Here is an 8,579-nt window from a genome sequence, read left to right as displayed (position 1 = left end):
TGAGGAAAATCCCAGTCAGAATGGTCGGTAGCGGGAATCGAACCCACGATTTCCCGAATGCGAAACCAACGCTCTACCACTTGACCTACTTTAACCCAGCGAAGCGGATAATTGACGCTAGTAATATATAATAAAATTTCCTTAACTTTATATTGGTATTAACAGATGAAAATAATCATATTTTTTTTACTGTAAGCTATAAGGAATACTTTAGCAATACACTTACATAAGCTATTAGAATTTGTACAGTCTTTCCTTAATAGATTATAAAATCTGTTATTTTTATACCATAACCCTGTTTGAGATTGTCAGCTGTAGTGTGTGATACGCAATTCACTTAAAGTTTATTACTAGTTGAAAATACCCATTTTTCGCACGGGTCGGGGCCGCGGTGGCTCAGTGGTAGAGCGTTCACCTCTGTTGCTTGGGGTCCCGGGTTCGATCCCAGCCCCCGCCAAGTGAACTTTGTGGTGGACAAACACCGTGTGCGTGGGTTTCCTCGGGGTTTTCTCGTTTCCTCCCACTTTCCTCATTCCACCATTTCATTCATTATTCATCATCACCGTCTCCTTTAGTCTAACCGGCATAACCGTGGGAGGTAAAACTCAAAGATTTCATTTCATTTTCGCATGGGTCAGATAAAATACCTATGTAAGCAAACTGAACAATGAAAAAAATATCGATCATTTCTACTACTTTTACATAATCCGGTAAACACTCCGTGAGAACCCCCTAGTTCGAATTAAAAAAAAAATACTTCTGTCCCCCAGCCGGTGCGGGCTGTATTTGGAAGTCAGCGCCTGTGGGAGTGTCACCATTCATCTCAACCACCACGAAAACTATGAATTTGACACTAATATTAGTCATTTTAGATTATTTTTACATGTCTCGATGACCCCTCTATTATGGTCCCCTTTCCTTAGCTAATGAGGGCTAAATTTAAAAGTAAACTTGATCTTGAGTTTCACCATTGATCTCAGCGTAACAATTCATGGAAGAGAAAGAAAAAAACACGAGGTGCAAGTTCCACAGAGAATGTTGGTTAGAACAAGAGGAGGAGGGACAAGGTAAGCAAGGTAGATATGGACAAAAACTTTCGCAGTTAAGTTTAGTAACAACGTACACAATGTAGACTGAAGTGGTGAATCAAAATCGGTGGCGGCTCTTGAGGAAAGACATATTGGTAAAACTTACAGTCGTATCTGTAACAAGCCAAGCGAAGAAAAATTACATATCATAATTTGTATAAGTTAAGTCTAGGTAAGTTTCCTACCTTTTCTTGTACAAATATAATTGTAATTTTTATTGATGTGACTTGCCTTACGAATCACAACTGGTCAAAGTAGGAAAGTCCTGAAAATCGTATGTACAAAGGGCGTTCAATAACATCTGCACAGATGGGTATAATATTTTTATTAGTTGCAATAGGGTAAAATTTTAGTGAATATACTATGATCCTTTGGCTTCAAAGTGGTAATAATTGTTATTTCCTAATATTCACAAGTGAACCAGAATGGACATCAGGATGCAACAATGGTTGGTGATGGAATTCTTGTTCAGAACTAGTGATGAACCAACCACATCAATTCATATTAAGTTGCTTCCAGTTTATGAGGATCACACATTGGACCGCGCCAGTATCCAACATTGGTTGGAACGGTTTTAAAAAACCTAGACTTTCCAGATGAGACAAGAAAATTATGGCCTCCGTTTCCTAGGATCAGTGCGATGTCATTTTCATAGATTTCTTGGAAGATGACTCCATAATCAAAAAGGAGAGTTATTGTTCTCACTGGATAAGGTACGACCTACTCTCAGACCGGAGCTGCAAGGTAAGGTCATCAAAGTCCATCATGAAAATGCCAAGCTTCACACAGCCATGATGACAGAGCAGAAAATTATTAAAATGTGATTGGAAGTCGTCCCTCAGCCTTCCTATAGTCCGGACTTGGCTCCTTCGGATTTCTTCTTGTTTGGTCGCCTGAAGGCCCATCTGCGAGGAAAAGCATTTGACAGTGACAAGGTCTTCATTTCTCGTGTGAAACAATGGTGTAAAAGTCAGCCTCCTGAATTTTACCGAAGTACATTCAAGGCGTGGAAAGAACGTTGGATGAAATGCGTCACAGCAGATGGAGGTTACATTGAGGAATATGGTCTTGTAGCCAAAAGATCAAAGTATGTTCAACTAAAATTTCATCATCATATTGCAACCAAGAACAATATTATAGCCACGAGGGAGCAGTACAGATGGTTAAGTGGTTAGAGTACACATCTTTGGCATGGGAGACCCCGGTTCAGTTTCCGGTGGGAGCTCGTGTAGTTCAGATTCCACGTTAAACTGTAGGTCCATGTCTTGTATAGTCACGCTGCTGAGAAGGGCGCTAAATTAAAAATCATCAAATCAAAATAACTACAGTATCTGTGCAAAACTTACTGAATGCTCCTTGTAACAACAAAAATTTAGTATTCTCATTATTACCACTACTGGTAACAGCTTCTTTAATTACTATTTTGATTAGAAAATAAGAAGTTAAAATGAATAACAGGAAATGGAAGCAAAAATAATAAACATACACAGTGTGACAATTAGAGAACGAGACTGGGTTTGTAAATAAATAAACAAATATCAAGTTAAATCAATTTACCTAGGTTTATTTCAAGTAGGAACCTTTGTCCAAACACACAGCTTTGTAGTTTGCACAATCATAGAATAACTTCTGGAAGTCTTGGACTGTAATGGTGTTCAAGGTCATTGTCAGTGCTTTCTGGACGGAAACATTTTGTGAAAAAGCAACTCTGCAGTGGTATTTTTAATTTGAAGAGAACAAAGTAATCACAGGGAACACGTGTGGCGAATATGGGGAGTGGGTAACACACAAACACATTTTTAGGCAAAAAAGGGGGAAAAAACTTAACAGTTAGGCTACTGTTCCTACGTTATGGAACTCTCCATAAAAAGTACAAAAAGCTTCCATTTCTTTAAATCCTTTTTGGATCAAAAGATCCAATATGTTTCAGACAAAAATTTTCTTGTAGGCCTTATATCTCGAGAACTACATATAGTGTGGCCAAACCAAAACTACCAATTTATTCAGTATAATATGCTTATTCCGCAAAAAATACGGAAACTCGATTTAAGGACCGTTCAAAAATTTTGTGGCCCCTAATCCAAAAAATACAATATATTTCATAGGATCAAACATTTTCTTCTACGCTTCATATTTTGAGAACTACATATAGCGTAGCCAAAACAAAACTAACAATTTACTCAGTATGATGTGCTTATTCCGTAAAAAAACATGAAAACTCCATTTAGGTGCCCTTCAAAAATTTTGTGGCCCCTGATCCAAAAATTCAATATATTTCATTCAATCAAACATTTTCTTGTACGCCTTATATCTGGAGAATTACATATAGTGTAGCCAAACCCAAGCTATCACTTAACTCAGTATGATGTGCTTATTCCATAGAAAATACGGAAACCCGATTTAGGAGCCGTTCCTAACTTTTGCGGCCCCTGATTCAAAAACTTATTATTGGCCAAGATCGCTATCTTTTGATGCATTTTTTGGATCATTCCGAAAATTCTTGGCCAAGATCGCAATCTTTTGATCCATTTTTTGGGATTATTCGTAAAATCTTGTTATTATTTGGCAAACAGTTCCCTTATTCACTCCATTACCCGATATTAGAAATTAATTATAGCATATTGATTCATTATTGTACCAATTTATAATATAAAATGGGAGTAGTTGTATGTCGATTAAAGAATTTTAAAATCTGCTCTGCTGTCGAATGAAGGCATCACTCCTCAAGAAGTCAATTTTGCTTTCGTCATCTCGTCCCGGTTTTGAAGTTCTCGTACTTGAGCGGCAGTTTCAGTAACTAGTTTATTGTATCTTTCTATTGCCTGTGTGTGATAGGAAAATTGACAGCATTTTAAATCTTTAATTGAAGCAATGTATCTAGTGGTCCTGCCACATCACGTTCCTATCAGTTGATTAAATCGATACAGTCTCTGGGGTCAGAATTTAGGTGTGGAGTAGTGAATATCCAAATTTCATTTCTCCAATGCAGGATTTCTCACTTTGGTAATACTCTTAACGGCTAGGGACCTGCCGTAGTCGGGTCAAGACTATCCAAAAATACATGTTTCATAATTCTACAGTACTTCCGCAACTAATTCTATAAAGGTAATTGGTGAGTACTTCAAATTATATGCCCGTGGTCAAACTCTCTCTATAAAAATTGTTGCATGAGTACCGCAGGATTCTGAAACATGTATTTTTGGATAGCACACATATTAATTCCTAAGTGAAGTTTGACGCGACTACGATAGGTCCCATAGTTTTGGGTCTATGGAAATATAAAGTTCATTTTTTTATGTTTTTGGCCGGCCTATAACTCCGAAAGGAAGCATTATTATCAGAGTTACACCCAAATGTAAGAAGGACAACTGTATCCAAATATGATGTTTGCAATCTAAAGTGAATTAATTTTTTTTAAAATCGGACGAATCGTTTGCACTGTACGCTCTTTATGTGCCCATTGTTAAATGAAAATGCAACGTTGCCATGTAACTGGATCCCCAACATAAGTGAATAAAGTTACTGTCTTTTACGCTAACGTGTTGATGGCCAGCCCCTATTTCAAACAGTAACTTCATTCACTTATGTGGTGGGTCCAGGTAAATGGCAACGTTGCATTTTCATTTAACATCGGGGGCATAAAGAGTGTATAGCCCAAACGGCTCATCCGATTTTTTAAAAAAATCCTTCACTTCAGATTGAAAGCATCATATTTGGAGAAGGTTTCCCCTCTTACATTTTGTTGTAGCTCTCATAATAACAGTTACCTATGTCAGTTGACTTTTTGAGACGTCATATATATATATATAGGGTAACCAGGGCAAGAGTGAACACTGGGGCGAGAGTGAAAATGCTATTGACGAAGAAGTGGCAACGTCGGTAAACAAACGAATGTTGAAAATTAGTTCGGCATGACACATGTAAGAACGGAAAAGGAGGGGAGCGGTGTTCGTGCAGTGTGAAGAGCAACAGAGTAGAAAGTTTGTTGCAAAAGGAAAGAAGTAAAAGATTTGTAGGCAAGTGTCACAGTTTATAACGTAGTTTAAGCTGAAGGTGCAGGATTGGATATATTTCCTGGAAAAGCTGTATAAGTTCGTATTTCTTATCAGTAGTACGCGAAAGAAAAAATTGCTCTGGCGGGAGATGGTAGGCAATTATTGGAAGATACCTGAAGCGGGGCAAGAGTGTACGGGACAAGTGTGAACGTTCACACTTGCCGCTTGTTTTAAAGTTGGGTAAAGAAAATGTAGAAGCCAACACGTAACATTGAGTAAAAAATATTTGCAGAGGTAAGACAGAAGTTAGCGGCTATAGACTACTAACAAAACGTTTACATTATCGTTTAGAATTTCGCAGCTCGAGTTGTTGAGCATATGTAATGTCGCACGGGAACACAAAAGAAGCCAGAAATTCGCATCAAAGTCATCCACACTCATGGGTACGCCCAGCCAATTCAGTGGGAAATTGTTTTCAGATACACCAAACGGTGAAATGAGAATTTTCTGTATCATATGCGAGTGGTCTCACGAATAATGTTCCAATCTTATTCAAAGGAAGTCTGTGTACGTGTGTGGCCACTGTGTGCACCGCAAGTAACATTTTTGTGCTTCGTGATGAATGTTGAACTCATTTCTCCTATTTTCATATTTTGTAATTATAACATGTGTGATATGCAGTACTGTAACATTTGTTGGCAGTTCCATTTGACACTAATCTTTTTGGTATTTTATAACTCCCTTAGTTCCATGTAACCAGTTAATATATATCTATGATTCAATGTATTTTTTGGTGTTTATGCCTACGTTTCTATGTTTTGATTCGACTGTACATCGTTGCCCCAACCATTGTTTACTCTTACACCAACATATGGGGCAAGAGTACAAACTTTTTCCTTCGTCAAAACTGTTATTCCTCTGTATCCTCTGCTTGATTTGCCGCAATTAAACTGTATATATTATTAGAGATAACAGGCTTTCACATAGAGAATATATTGCGTTTTTCTCTGTCACAATTCCACCGCAATTATTTGATTTAGAAAAAGTGTTCACTCTTGCCCTGGTTGCCCATATATCACAATTTTATGATATGCAAACAGTACACTTCACTCTCCTGTGGTCTCAGTTAGAAGATGGTTCAAACTTAGTTCCAACGTATTTCAAGCTGGTGTTCCCGCGTAATGTAGTCGCTAACGCTCTCGCCTTCAGTGCGAAGGGTCCCAGATTTGATTCCCGGTGCGAGCTCTCGGTCAAAAAAGTGTAAAAAGCTTTTCAGGCCAGCCATCCTGAATGAGATTTTCCTGGTTTTTCCAATCACACCAGGCAAATGCCGGGATGGTACCTAACATATAGGTCCCAGGTCGCTTTCTTCCTTCCCTTTCTCCGGATACTGTGCTCGCCGAGGGACGTCATCTCTCAAAATGTGACGGGCTAACACGGCCATAGATGCCGAAAGCTAAAAAAAATCGAAATCCTAAATATTTCAAATTACAAAACACCCTAGAACTCAATCAATCGGCAGGATCCTCACGAAAACTTACAGGTACTGTTGGACAACAAATTTGGTGAACTACTCTCTTGTTTTCCTGTTGCCAACTAAACAGTAAATTCATGTGTCCTCTATTTTATATGCTAGGCCAGACACACTGAATTGTCTGGGTGGTTCCTGATTGTTCTAGAGAAGGTTCTGTTACATTCTGAAATAATCTAGGTGGTTCCACATTGTTTCAGAAGACCATTCATGATTTGGAAGGTACTCTGTGAAGAAAATCCAGAAGAATAAAGACATTTCACTTGTTCCCATTTATTTTAATTTATCGTTTTCATTCCATCACATTGAGGACATTCATCCGAAAGTGGATATTTTACAAAACTATTATGAAAAATTTCAGTACCAAATTGGCGTATTCTCCTTTTAAGAATATGTAGTATTCTTAGAGGTACAACTCTTGGACAATTCTCAGAATTTTTGGGATTATTGTTTCTGAGACAAAAAGAATTAAAAATTCACTGCAATCAAAACATTAGCCACAGAAGGTAAAACATGAACATTGTTTATAAAACCTGTTAAACTTAAAATTGGAAGTTCTTCTCAGGACATGTAGAATTGTATGGTGCTGATCAACATTATTATTATTATTATTATTATTATTATTATTATTATTATTATTATTATTATTATTATTATTATTATTATTATTATTATTATTGGGATTGTGGTTTTCATTTTTTTATTATTTTTCAAAAAAAAATCGGAAGTCTTTAGCACGAGAACTTGAATACATATTTCCAAAGGAAAGATATCATTTCAATCAGTAAACTATTATCTTTCAAATAAAACAAAAGGCAACAAAATATCTTGAACCGTTCCAGAGATTGAACATCTTGATATTTTGCCGAAATTTGCACGTGAGAAATAGAATCTGAGACATTATCATTGTCGGCTAGTGTCTCAGGCCAGGAATTTCTTTGATCAAAACAAGAAAACACGGATTTCTCACTTTGTCCTGAATTTTAACATCTATTACATTCAATAACATACTGATACCACATGACCAAAGAAGCACATTGCGCTGTGAGAACTATTAATTAATTAATTAGTGTAAAATTAATTTTTTGATTTAAAAATTTAACATTGCAATTTAGTAAAGATGCTTACGTGTTTTGTGTATGAATTCAAACATTTTGAGAAATATAGTGTAAAAGATCTAACAGATCTAAAAAGATTTGACAAACGAACCATTTATGTATTTCGTTTAGACAGAATGTAACTTTATTTTTTAGTTTTGCCTATATAAACTGTATCAAAGAACGTACATCACCTAAATATTTTGGACCTTCAAATCTTCATTATATGCATTTTATGTTCTATTCATATTCGAGTACACTGTTTGATTATCCCTACTTGTTTGCTATTATTTACTATTTTAATCACACATTGCTGAAGGCCATAGTTTATGCAATTTGAATAAGTTGTATACGTCACCTTCTTCAACTAATCACTGAGGCTTATGACGCTATAACTCCAGAAACTCTTTTCAATGTTCATGGGAGAATCCATTACAGATGTGTTACGGGAACATGTCGAGCACATTAAGCACATTTTGTAGAGCAATAATTTTGCACAGATTAAAATATCTCAAAACCAACTTCATATCCGCGTTTCTGGTGACATTCTAGCCCAAAATTATGTGACACACATATACCTTACCATTATAAAAATAAACTCAATTCAATATGGTGGATACCAAAATGGCTGCCGCCATAATCACCCACAGCAATCGAGTTCCTCCTGCCTATATAGTATTATTATATCGTCAAATCATGGCAATTTCTGAATTACACGTTTCTAGGACAGTTTGTAAGGGACTTTTGGGACACCCTGTACATCATTATTTCACTTATTTTATTATTCGTTTTAGATCATTGTCTTCTTTAACATTTGAGTTTTGTATCTCAGATTTTGGTTTCGGATCTTTTCTGATAATTTATTTGT

Source organism: Thermobia domestica, chromosome 17, assembly GCF_964235325.1.
Source record: "Thermobia domestica chromosome 17, izTheDome1.hap1.1, whole genome shotgun sequence".
NCBI classification, from domain to species: domain Eukaryota; kingdom Metazoa; phylum Arthropoda; class Insecta; order Zygentoma; family Lepismatidae; genus Thermobia; species Thermobia domestica.
This window is presented reverse-complemented; position numbering follows the sequence as displayed.